Consider the following 12,489-nt stretch of genomic DNA (forward strand, 5'->3'; position numbering starts at 1 on the left):
AGGTGAGCAAAGCCCCAGAGTATTCCTGACCTCTCTCCATGAGCTGGGATGACACCCTCTCTGAATTGTAGTGGGTTGCGGAGAGAGGCTTAAGGATGAGAACAAGGTTGGGGCTGCCAAGACACATTACATTTAAAATATTTATATATTAATATTTACTTATATGTAAATATATATAAGCCCAGAGAATAATGCTGGAAAATACCTTTAAAATAATATTGTTCAATGCTTTTATTTTACAGATGAGAAAACTAGGGTTCAGTAGTCAGCAAATCAGATCATTGTTGAGAACAACGAAAACATCTTTTATGCATATATCTCTAACAAAACAGAGTGAACTCACACCTGTGATCTGATCGGATCTTTAGAATGGTCCTGTGAGTAGGCAGGAAACTTCCTGCCCACCTGACCAGTGGCTCCTGAATCCCTTCCCAGATTTTTCCCACTATGCAGTGAGCCTAGGTCCCATCTGTATAGTACTTCTCAGTTCACCATGCGTATTTCACACTCATATTTTCATTTTAGCTGTACATCTCTGTGAAAAAGAAATGGTACTAGTCTTATTCCCATTTTTCAGTAGAGAAAACTGAGGCTCATAAAGCATCTTGCCCAAACTTGCACAGTTAGAAAGCAGCAGAGTGGGAACTAGAACTCAGGATGCCTATGTTACTGGGATGGCTTAAAACAACATAAATGTATTGTCTTGCAGATTTGGAGGCTGGAAGTTCAAAGTCAAGGTGTCAGCAGGACCATCCTTGCTCTGAAACCTGTAGAGGAGGATTCTTTCTTACCTCTTCCTGCTTTCTGGTGGTGGCCATCAATTGGTGGTGTTCCTTGGCTCACAGCTGCAGCACTTCCATCTGTCTCCATGGCACATGGCACCTTCCTGTGTGCCTCTGTCTTCACATGGCTTTTTTTATTTCTTATAAGGATACCAGTCATATTGAATTAGGGCCTTCCACAATAGCCTCATCATCAGGTGATTACATCTTCAGACACTATTTCCAAATAAGGTCATGTTTACAGGTACTGGGGGTTAGGACTTCAGTATATCTTTCTGAGGAACACACTTCAACCCATAACAGTCCCTGACTTCCAAGCCAAGGGCCTTTTACAACATGCTGTTTGCACAGTGGGCTCCATCCCATTCGTTCTCTCCTCCACGTCTTCTAGTCCCAAGGACCAGGTGCTTCCCTCCCCTGCAATTCAGGATGTAGGGCTGGCTGAGAGCACTTTTCATTTTCTGCTCTTCCCAAATTATTACAAGCTACTAAAGTAAAATCATGAAATATTGGTGGGCTTTTTGTCTTTTTTATTCCCAGACAGTAAAAATCATTAAGGCTTGCTCTTAATTAGTTTAATTTCAAAGCTTCTAAATATTGATTTAACCTACACTCTTTTGTACTTGCGGCAGTCATTGAATTATGCCTGTTATTGATCACAGATGGAAGCATTTCCTTCCACAGGCTTGGAGGCCCTGGGAGCCGCTGCTCCCACAGCGGGTGCACTGGGCTCAGAAGGCATGGATGGGTGTGGAGGAGACGAAGCCTCTGCCAGATTGGAAAGGGCCTTCTCTTGAAGAAGGGCTGCTGAGCTTAGGCCAGGGGCCAGTTTCTTTCTCTTGGCTTGGCCCAGGCCCAACGGAGCTTGAATAAGTCAACTGGAAATCTCCTCATTCTATTCCAGGCTTGAGGAAGTGGAAGGAGAACTGGGCCGTGGGGGCTGGAGGAGGGTGATGTGGGGTTGGGGTTTAGAGCACAGGTGTTAGGGCCAGCCAGAAGCAAGTTTGAGTCCTGGCTTTACCAGCTGAATGTTCTGGGCTGGGTACCTTCCCTCTCACATCTGAGAAGTGGGGCTGGTAATTTCCACATCATGGTGTTACTGTGAGCGTTCAACACAATCCCTCTGGTGAGGCATCTAGCCCAAGGCCTGGCTACTAACCAGTGCTCAGTCAATGACTACCATTAACATCATTGCCCTCTCACTGGAAAAATAAAGACTGGTCTTGGAAGCATACTGTATCTTCTAGCCTCAGCCTCGTTACTTGTTTAGGTGTGAACTCGGACAAGTCACTTATCTTCTTTCCACTAAAATGAGGATAATGGCCCCTTTGACTTCAGAGGGCTACCGTGAATCACATACATCGTAGTCCGTTTGTGCTGCTCTAACAGAATACCACAGAATGGGTAATTCATAAAGAACAGAAATTTATTTCTTACAGTTCTGAAGGCTGGGAAGTCCAAGACAAGGTGCCAGCATCTGGTGAGGCTACTCTCTGCTTTCAAGATGGTGCCTCAAATGCGGCGTCCTCATATGGCAGAAGGTAGACAGACAAAAAAAAAAATTCTGTCTGTCAAGCCTTTTAATAATAGTAATTTATTTCTTCATGACGTAAACACATCCCAAAAGGCCCCACCTCCCGACACTGTTGCACTGGGGAATAAGTTTCCAGTACGTGGATTTTGATGGATTTTGTGGGATATATTCAGACCACAGCAACATAGGATTGTGAATACAGAAGAATTTTTTTTTTTTTGAGACAGAGTCTCACACTGTCACCCACTTTGGAATGCAGTGGCACGATCTCAGCTCACTGCAACCTCCACCCCCCGGGTTCAAGTGATTCTCTTGCCTTAGCCTCCTGAGAAGCTGGGATTACAGGTGCATGCCACCAGGCCCCCTAATTTTTGTATTTTTAGTAGAGTCGGGGTTTCACCTTGTTGTCAGGCTGGTCTCAAACTCCTAACCTCAAGTGATCTGCCCACCTTGGCCTCCCAAGGTGCTGGGATTATAGGTGTGAGCCACCACACCCGGCCAATATGGAATAATTTTCATTGCAAGGTGCATTTGATCTGAACGACCTATTATTATTGATGGCTGTTGTAGCTATTGCCTTTTGTTTGTTTGGGTTTTAGTTTGCTTTTATTGTTAGAGACAGGGTCTTGCTCTGTTGCCCAGGCTGTAGTACAGTTGTGTAGTCATAGCTCACTGCAACCTTGAACTCCTGGGCTCAAGCGATCCTCTCACCCCAGCCTCCCCGGGAGCTAGAACTACAGATATGAGCCACCACCCCCACATAGGTGTTTTGTGTGTGTGTGTGTGTGTGTGTGTTTTGTTTTTTTGGAAGAGACAGGGTTTCACTGTGTTGGCCAGGCTGGTCTCAAATTCCTGGACTCAAATGAACCTCCCTTGGCCTCCCAAAGCACTGAGATCACAGGCGTGAGCCCCTGTACCCAGCTGGTTACTGCCTTATATGCCTCCTTTGGTTGGCCTCTGCCTGGCTATTGTGTCCAGACCATTCTGCCGCTGGCGTGCTGCTCCGCCATCTTCATCACATCACCCACACTCTCAGGCCCCAAGGGGAGCCACTCACTGCTTGGAACTCACTTCATATGTTTGAATCTCGGGACCTTTGCTCCTAGTGCCTCCTGTCTGTGCATTACTGGCCTGTGGATTCCAGCAACACTACCCCTGTGGATTTTCCAATGGCTTTATTGAAGTATAATTTGCATACTATCAAATTCAGCCATTTTTAGTGTACAGTGATTTTTAGTAAATTCCTCTGAATGTTTGTCTAACTTCCTATACAAGGTAGAATCAGGCCATCTCCCCTAGCTTATGCCCTGCTGCCCTTGCTGTGTGACAACTTTTATCATCCTCTAGTAGACTGGTTTGGTTTTCTTTTTAACCTGTGAATCCCCACCTACCCTCCCCCATAACTTTGTATTTGCAGCCCTCACATACTTACAGTGCCTGAGATAAGGTCAGGGCTCTATTTCATGCTCAATGGATAAGAGTTCCCTTGTGGCCAGGACAGAGGAAGTGAGGGAAGTCTTGAATACCCAACCTAATCTGTCAGGGTATAAGCAGCTCATCATATACACACACACACATATATATATATATTAGATTGAACACTCTAGGTGTCACTCTTCTTGGCTTGTAGAATTCTAATCTGAGCTGGAGAGGAGGTTAGAGATTAGCTAGCCAGCAATCCTCAAACTTCAGCGTACATCAGAACCACCTGCAGCGCTTGTTCAAACACAGGTGACTAGGGCCCACCCTCGGGGTTTCTGATTCTGGAGGTCTTGGGTGGACCAAGGAACCCGCATTTCTAGCAAGTTTCCAGGTGATGTGAATTCTACTGGTCCATGGACTACAGTATGAGAACCACTGCTCTAGCCCAACCCCCTCATTTTGCAGATGAGAAACCCAAGGCCTAGAGAAGGAAGAAGACACCAACCACCCAAAGTCTGTCCCTAAGCTGGGAGTAGAGCCAGCCCTGTCCCATCCTGCATCTACCAGCTCTGCTTCCCCCATCTGACTTTGGAGATGAGTGAGGAGTGGAAGGCAGGAAGCAGTCTCTGAGAAACACTGTCCATTGGCCTGCCCTGGCAAGGCGGGGTGCAGAGGGACTGCCCAGGGAGAGGTCTGTGGCACTGAGGAGGGGCACAGGAGAAGGCCTGGGAGAGGGAATGGCCAGGGCATTGGAGGAGGTGGCCAGGATGGCAAGCCATTGTCTTGCGGTTAGTGGGAAGGAAAGACAAACCCGCCACAGGGCCTCAGCTGCAGCCATTTATCTCCAGGCTTCCTGGACAGCTGACAGAGGGAGCAGGCAGCGCCCCCGAGACCAGGACTCCTTCCACAGCTTGATTTATCTAGACCTTCATCTGGCAAACCTGCTGATGAAATGAGTCTCCTTTTCTCTCCGCCTCATCAATTTTCATTCTCATTTCATTTTTCTTTTCCGTTAGAAGGGGCTTGGCCTTTCTCTGTGTTTAACTGGGCTGCTCCCCATTCTCTGCCTCCCTTTCTCCTCAGCCACCAGAGCCCAGCCCCTCTGACCAGGCCTCACTCACCCCCACCCGACCCTGCCCTGAGGGTCCTTTCCTCAGTACCACTGACACTTGGAGGCAGGAAACCCACCTCCTTAGCTAAGGCCTTATTCACCTCGAAAGCAGTGGTGCTTCCCTATATTCATCCAGGGCCATAAAGCCACTGTCCCTGTCCTCAAGCAGCTCGCAGTCTGAGAGAGAGAAGATGAGCGTCATATTTGATGTGAATTTTTTTTATTTCAACTTTTATTTTGTGTACAGGGGGATCCATGTGCAGATTTGTTACTCAGGAATATTGCATGATGCTGGGGTTTGGAGTATGGCTCCTGTCACCCTGGTAGTGAGCATATACCTGATACATAGGTTTTTAAACCCCCCACACACACATGCTGTAGTAGTCCACAGTGTCTGCTGGTCCTATATTTATGTCCGTATGTGCTCAATACTTAACTCCCACTTATAAATGAGAAGATGTGGTATTTGATTTTCTGTTCCTGCGTGAATTTGCTTAGGACAATGGCCTCCAGCTCCACCTACACGGCTGCAAAGGCCATGTTCTTTTGATGCCTGTGTAGTATTCCATGGTGCATATATTAGTTTGTTTTCACACTGCTGATAAAGACATACCTGAAACTGGGAAGAAAAAGAGGTTTAATTGGACTTATAGTTCCACATGACTGGGGAGGCCTCAGAATCATGGCAGGAGGTGAAAGGCACTTCTGGCCGGGCGTGGTGGCTCAAGCCTGTAATCCCAGCACTTTGGGAGGCCAAGACGGGCGGATCACGAGGTCAGGAGATAGAGACCATCCTGGCTAACACGGTGAAACCCCGTCTCTACTAAAAATACAAAAAACTAGCCGGGCAAGGTGGCGGGCGCCTGTAGTCCCAGCTACTGGGGAGGCTGAGGCAGGAGAATGGCGTAAACCCGGGAGGCGGAGCTTGCAGTGAGCTGAGATCCGGCCACTGCACTCCAGCCTGGGCGACAGAGCGAGACTCCGTCTAAAAAAAAAAAAAAAAGAAAGGCACTTCTTACATGGCAGCGGCAAGAGAAAATGAGGAAGATGCAAAAGCAGAAACCCCTGATAAAACCATCAGATCTTGTGACACTTATTCACTACCATGAGAACATTATGGGGGAAACTGCCCCCATGATTCAGATTATCTCCCACGGGTCCCTCCCACAACACGTGGGAATTATGGGAGTACAATTCAAGAGGAGATTTAGGTGGGCACACAGCCAAATCATATCAGTGTATATAGAGCACATTTTCTTTGCGGATGTGGATTCTTGAGGGTGGAGGAAGGAGCAAGGGACTGATTATTTTGAGTTGGTGGTAGAGCCTGGTCGTCAGGGAAGACCACATAGGGGTACAGCATAAACTGTGACTTCAGAGATGGAAAGGAATTCCCCAGATACGCAGGTGAGGAAGGGGACTTGTGGGCAAGGTCCCTGCATGTGCGAAGGCATGGGACAGGAGAGACTCTCGCTTGTATTGCTCTTGAGTCTTCCTTCCCCTTCCCCCCGCCCTTGCCTCTGTTCCAGGGATCCACTGGGGCTAAAGGGATGTCTTGGGGCCCAGACTGCTGGAGGAGCCATGCTGCAGGGTCTGTTCAGCACCCCTACCTGACTCCTGATGCAGAGAGGTGGAGAAGCTCATGGGTCAGCACTGGGCTTGGCTGCCCATCTGAGGCTTGCAACTGTGGCCGGCGTGGAACATCTATGGGAGGCCATCAGCTGGGACATTTAGAATTCTTCCGGTAGGGGAGGGGCACTCTTGACCCTTCTGGAGAGCACGTGGGGAAGCAGAGAAGCTGCTCCCCTAAGCCAGGAGGAGCTGGTGCTGAGTTGTTTATTGGGTGAGCGTTGTGTCCAACACCAGTGATCTTTAAATAAACTGAGTCCTAGAGCCATCCTGAAGACTAGAACTAGGATCCCGGTTGGAGACTGCAGGGAGTGCTTATAGTTGACATCAGACAGGGCAGCTCTGTTAGGAAGGAGTGTCACCTGCACGGGGAAGGTTCCAAGGAAGAGGCTGCCCACCTTAGAGACTGCGTACCCTGATAGGCCAGCCTGATGCTGGCCTAGTACAAAGCTGGTCTCGAAGCCCTGCCAGGGAAATGTGCCTCTAAGAAATCAAAGTGGATAAAAAGGGCAGGAAACTCTAATGAGCACCAGGCACTCTCTAGACGTCTTTTTCAGATTCCCCCTCACCATGAGGCAGGTCTGTCTCCATCTTGCAGATGAGAATCTCAGTGAGGAGGTTCAGGATCACACAGCCAGCACAGGACTCTGGTGCCGCACTGTCTCTAAAGCCCGCCATTCAGCCACTCGCCTACGCTCTCAGAGAGGTCAGTGGAACCTACGGGATTTCTGGTAGGGGAGCCCGAAAGAGCTTCAAAGGGCGAAGACTGTCATAGGAGCATGGCAAATCCGGAGGCAAGAACTTGAGTCAGAGAAGAATGCCCTCTTCACCCAGGGGCCAGTGACCAAGGAAGGGCTAAAGAGGCCATGCCTGTAGTGACCCGGGTATTGCCCAGGGAAGACAGGCTCTGGGATGACGCTTGTCTCTTTCCTGTCAGGAAGGAAGGAGGCAGAGGGTCTGAGCCCAGACACTGCCCACCCCATAGGCAGTGGAGCCACCTGAGCTCTGAGGCAGCCAGCCCCCTCCCCACTTGCCTTGCCTGCCTTGCCTCTATCTTCTTCCCTCCCTCCCTCTTTCTTTCCTTCTCCTGATATTCTCTGAGCTACCACTGTGTCCAGACTGTTGGAAGAACTGGCAACTTGGAGTACAGTTCCTGCCTCAGAGGAGCTCACAGTCTGGTCGGGGAGACAGCCAGCCAGCCAGTTTAGGATGGAGGCACACTAGGGCATCATGGGAGCCCAGGAGATGGGTGCAGGGGGTCAGAAAAATTTCCTCTGAGGATCAGCAAAAGCCTGGCAGCAAGTGGCAGTGAGATGCAGCCTAGAGCTGCCTCCGTGCCCTCAGCAGGCTGGCTCGGCTCCCCTGCAACCTTTTTTGGTGCAGTGCACGCAGACAGCAATGACTCTGTGCTACCTACTGGCACCTTCCACTCCTAATTAAGAAATAACGAGGCAGGCTGCCTTCCAGGCAGCAGAGCTCTAACACTCTCTGCTTGGGCCAGCCAGGAGACCTGGGAAGACAGAGATTCCTGCCTGGGGACAGTCCCTCCCCTCCCAGGCCCAACAAGGGGGTTTTCTGGAACCCTGACCCCTCTCATACCAGAAAGGAGGGGAGGGCAAGTATGAAGAAAGAAGCCTCATCTTTGCCCAGCAGATGCCCTCCAGTCCCTTCCCACCATGACAGCCCTGGAGGTCAGGTGAGCGCTGGCACCGAAATCATAGAACTGGCAAGGGCTGGTGATGGGGTTCAGATCCTGGCTCCTCTACACGCTCACTGTGGGACCTCAGTCCGGCCCCTTAGCTTTGTGGAGCTTAGGTTTCTCATTGAAAATTATGTCCCTCGCAGAAGGATGGGATGAGGAATATAAAGTGGCTAGCAAATAGAAGTCCTGGTACATGGAAGACACTCAGGAATGCCACATCTTTCCTCTGAGACTTTGCTTTCTGTTAGCATCCCAGTGGTGTCAACTAGAGTTGAAGGGACTCATTTTCCCAAAAGAGAGATTCTCAGAGTAATGGTTTTCAAGCTTTCATAGCTACAGCCGAAGGCAAAAAAAAAAAAAAAGAAAAAAGCCTTGCATCATGTCCCAGTGCACAAATGTGTGTGTATAAAATAGCAGGGGGAGCATCTCAAAACAATGCTTAGTCTGGCTGCATACAATGCAGTCTGATATTCTCTATCACTTTTTTAATGTAGATCGTGACCCATGTTAAATTGTTTTCATGACCTACTAATGGGTTGTGATTCACAGTTCCCGGCAGAGTACCCCTCAGTCCTGCAAGGGAAAGTGCATGACACTAGGCTCTAGGGACACAAAAATCCATAACAAACCATCCTTTCCTCAAGAAGCTCTCAGCCTGGTTAGGAAGACAGACTCATGGCCTAACAGGAAGCTGCCACTGTGGTTTGTTCAGAGTCTCGGGGGCAGCTGTGGGAGGAACCACTCTTCTCTAAGGGAAAGCGTCACAGGGGAGGTGGCATTTGGGATGGGTTTTCACAGCTGAAGAGAAGTTGAAGAGTTGAAGTTGGGGAAGGGCATGGCAAGCAGAGTGAGAGGCCCAAGGTGTGGAAGGAAAAATAGCCAGAGTGCGGCGTGTCTGGGAATGAGAGGCAGTGAGGGGAAGTGTGGCTCACTCAGGTGAGCAGGAGAGCCTGAAAGAGGCCACCGTACGGGACAAGGCCAGAAATGAAAAGAGAAGGTTAAGTGTGAGCATTTTGGTGAGGGGTGTGAGGTGGGAGAGGGCAGATGAAGAGGATGGGCATTTCCAGCCTTTGGTGGATGATGGTGCTGATGGCAATGGCAACAATGCAGCACAGCTAGATGGTGGGAGGAGATGTTGTGTTTAGGACAAGAGAATGGGAGGAGCCTCTGAGACTGCCAAGTAGAGTGGCCCAGGGGATGGATGGTTAGGAGTGCAGGTCTGGGCCCCTCCTTCCTGGCCACCTCCAATCCATCCTCTTGCCTAGTGTCCCGGAACTCTGTGATGAGAAGGCCTAGGGGGCACGGGGGCCAGGAGGTCACCCACATCATCCTCCCTCAAGGTAGCATGGCACTCCCAGGCCCAGGCCATGAGGATGCTGCCCAGAGCTAAGCCCCAAAGCTGAGAGCAATTTTTAGATATGGGAACTCTAGAAAGAGAGAGAAGAATCAGCCTCTCTTCCTGGAGATCACAGGTTAAACATGAGACTGAGAAGCTATAGCCCATTTTGAAGTAGGAGGAGGAATGAAGTGGATTTAAAGTGCCTTAATGCCAGAGTAACCTAATTCCAAAGACCCTGGTCCCAACTTGTCGTGGAAAAGGAAGGGGAATTCTGGGTTTTCAAGATGAAACTGCTTGGTGGCGATAGAAGTTGGGATAGTGGTTAGCTCCAGGTGGGGGCTGGATATTGACTGGGAAGGGGCACGTACCTAGGAAGCTTCTGGATTGCTGGGAATGTGTATGTCTTGATTTGGGTGGTGGTTGTACTTGTACCTATGCATGTTGGGATCAGGGACATTTATGTACTCTCCTGTACATATGTTATGCCTCAACAATATTTTTTAAAGTTTATTACAAAAGTTGAGAAGTGAGAAGTATTAGGTATTAGTATTAAAAGTAATGGCCAAAACCGCAATTACTTTTGCACCAACCCAATGCATGGTAAGATGAAAGGAGAGGCCACAATGCTGGGAAGCAATGGAGGGAACTAACAGGCACTTCGTGCACCTTACATCCCGTACTCCTCACAGCAGTTCCAGAAGGGATGCAGGCATTATCCCCATTTCCCAGCTCAGGGATTTGGGGCTCGAAAGATTAAGTACTTTGCCCAAGGTCACACAGTGAGCAGCAGAGCCAGGCTCACGCCCCACCACTCCTCCTTCACATAAGTTATTTATGGAATTAGACTCTGGAAGAGCAGATAAACGCTGAGGCTGAGGTCTCCTCCAGCTCTGAGGTTTCCTCCAGCTCCGAGGTTCTGGTTATGTGTGATTAAATGGGAAGTGGGAGTGAGGGGCCAGGCTCACCTCCCAGGAGGAGCTGGAGGCCAGGTATGCAGATGGAGGACTGGCCTTCCTCACCCGCAGCATCCCTCCCACCCAGCGCTTATCTGCTGGTGAGGAGGCTGGAGTTTATCAACGCTACACTCACTTATGCCGCCCATCTGTCTCCGCAGCTTTGTGGGGAGAGGGATGTCCTGGCACTGAAGCAGCCAAGGCCAGGCAATCGATCACCGCCTGCCACCCTCCCTCCAGACCCTCAGCTCCCAGGGGGCTGGGCAGGGAACCGCCAGGGAGAGGAGGGAGGAGGAGAGGAGAGGAGACTCTGTGTCCACCAATACCAGTCAGGAGCACTGGGGCTTGTGCTGGGGCCGGGGCCTGAGAAGCAGGGAAGGGAGAAAGCACCGACAGCATCTCCAAAACTCTTCCTTCAGACCTTTGCCAAAGGTCTTAGTTTAATCCGGAGCGTAACGGATTAATTCCACAGTTTCTGCTAAATCCACAGAAACAGCCTGGAGGACATAGGCCTGATAGGGTTTGTAGCACCAGCCCTTCCAAGAGAGAAACTTGCCCTTGGAGTGGGCAACCAACCCTGCTTCTTGGAATACAGCTCTTGGGCTTTTGTCTCCTGTCACTGAAGCCCACAGCTGGCCAGCAGTCACTGCGCAAAAAGCAGCCCACAGCCCCCATTCAGAAGGCAGGCTGAGGTCTGTGTGCAGCAGCTGGCTCTGTTTGTCCCTGTGGTTCCAGGCCCAGCCACACACACACAGGAACAGTGTCCTTCCCCACACTGTCCCCCAAGGGGGTCGTTCTGGGCAGGAGTCAAGGACCAGGAGCTGAGGGGCCCAGCAGGGGGCAGGTGGGGTGGAGGACCTGAGGACCCAGGTTTTCTCTGAAGGGATTTGCAACTGAGGCAGCCTTGCCCTCTGCTCCTGTAAAACAGGTGCTGATCCACGTTGGCTGGGCTGGTGAGGCAGGATGTAGAGTCAAAGACCCCCTGGGTTTGAATAGAAGCTGTGCAACCTCTGATGAATCACTTAATGTTTCTCTCAGTTGCCTCACTGGCAAAATGGGGCTAAATAATCCCTTCTTGCCTACACACAGGGTTGTTGGGGGGATTAAATGCAATGCGTGTTCTCTATGCATTTCACTATAGCCACTCTCAAGCACCCGCTACATGCGCAATCCTACACTTGGTGCTCTGAGGACACAAAAAGCATGTAAGATATGGCCCCTGCCTCAGGCCGCTTGGAATCCAGTCGGGGAAAGTATACACGTGACAGTCTGAACTCCTGATCACCCCTGGAAATTACAGATGAAAGACAATTAGCTTTCTCTGCAGCTCCCCGATAGAAACTGCTAATCAGCCTGCATGAGCGGGCCATGTGCAAGGCAGCCTTAGATGGTGATGGCAGGTGAGTGGGCAGCTCTGAGTTGCATCCCAGAAAGGGCTGCATGCTCAGCAGTGAGGGGGTGGACTTGCCTGGGCCTTTGCCAAGCCTTGGGGTCAGAGGTGCCGTGTGAGCATGAGTCTTCAAGTCACTGCCTCTGGATCCTAAGGCCCAGCCCCAGGCTCCTAGCCTAGGAGCCACAACCTCTGCCTCCTCCACCCAGCCCAACCAGGGGAGGGAAGGAAGGGGCAGCAGTCTCGGGTGGAGGGGAAAGGCAAGTGCCTGGAGGGTTTCAATTAAGTTTTAAATGGTTCCTTGATTCCCTCAGTGCAGTTGAGCACTGACTCAGCGCTTAGAACCAAGTGTTGATGAAGAAGGGAAACTGGACTCAGGTAGGGTCTAAAAGTCAGGGAGATGCTGGGGCCCAGCTGAAGACCCCTCTCCACCTCCTCCAGCCCTCACCCTTCTCTCCACTTGGGAAATGTCTTGGGCTCTCCTAGTTGTTTTTGTTTTTGAACCTGCCTCCCCAATTAGCATGGCACTTGCTAACTTATTGAACCCTAGGAGCCAACTTCTACTGTCCCCTAAGAAGTCCTATAGCTGGAGAACCTCCTAACCCTGAGGGATGAGTCGGAGCTGGA

At 50.3% G+C, this 12,489-nt stretch overlaps 1 protein-coding gene across 3 annotated transcripts in view; it reads left to right on the forward strand.

Annotated features, from left to right (window-relative positions):
- The window catches only part of LRRN2 (leucine rich repeat neuronal 2), a 68,707-nt gene that overhangs the window by 50,412 nt on the left and 5,806 nt on the right, over positions 1-12,489 (forward strand). The window contains exon 3 of one of the 3 annotated variants that reach the window (XM_017881018.1): positions 710-979. The exons of the other annotated variants lie outside the window; for them this stretch is intronic. The gene's annotated coding sequence lies outside the window, so the exon portion shown is untranslated. The remainder of the gene's footprint in view (positions 1-709; positions 980-12,489) is intronic. 3 annotated transcript variants of the gene reach the window in all.

Source organism: Rhinopithecus bieti, unplaced genomic scaffold (assembly GCF_001698545.2).
Source record: "Rhinopithecus bieti isolate Rb0 unplaced genomic scaffold, ASM169854v2 scaffold_12049, whole genome shotgun sequence".
NCBI classification, from domain to species: domain Eukaryota; kingdom Metazoa; phylum Chordata; class Mammalia; order Primates; family Cercopithecidae; genus Rhinopithecus; species Rhinopithecus bieti.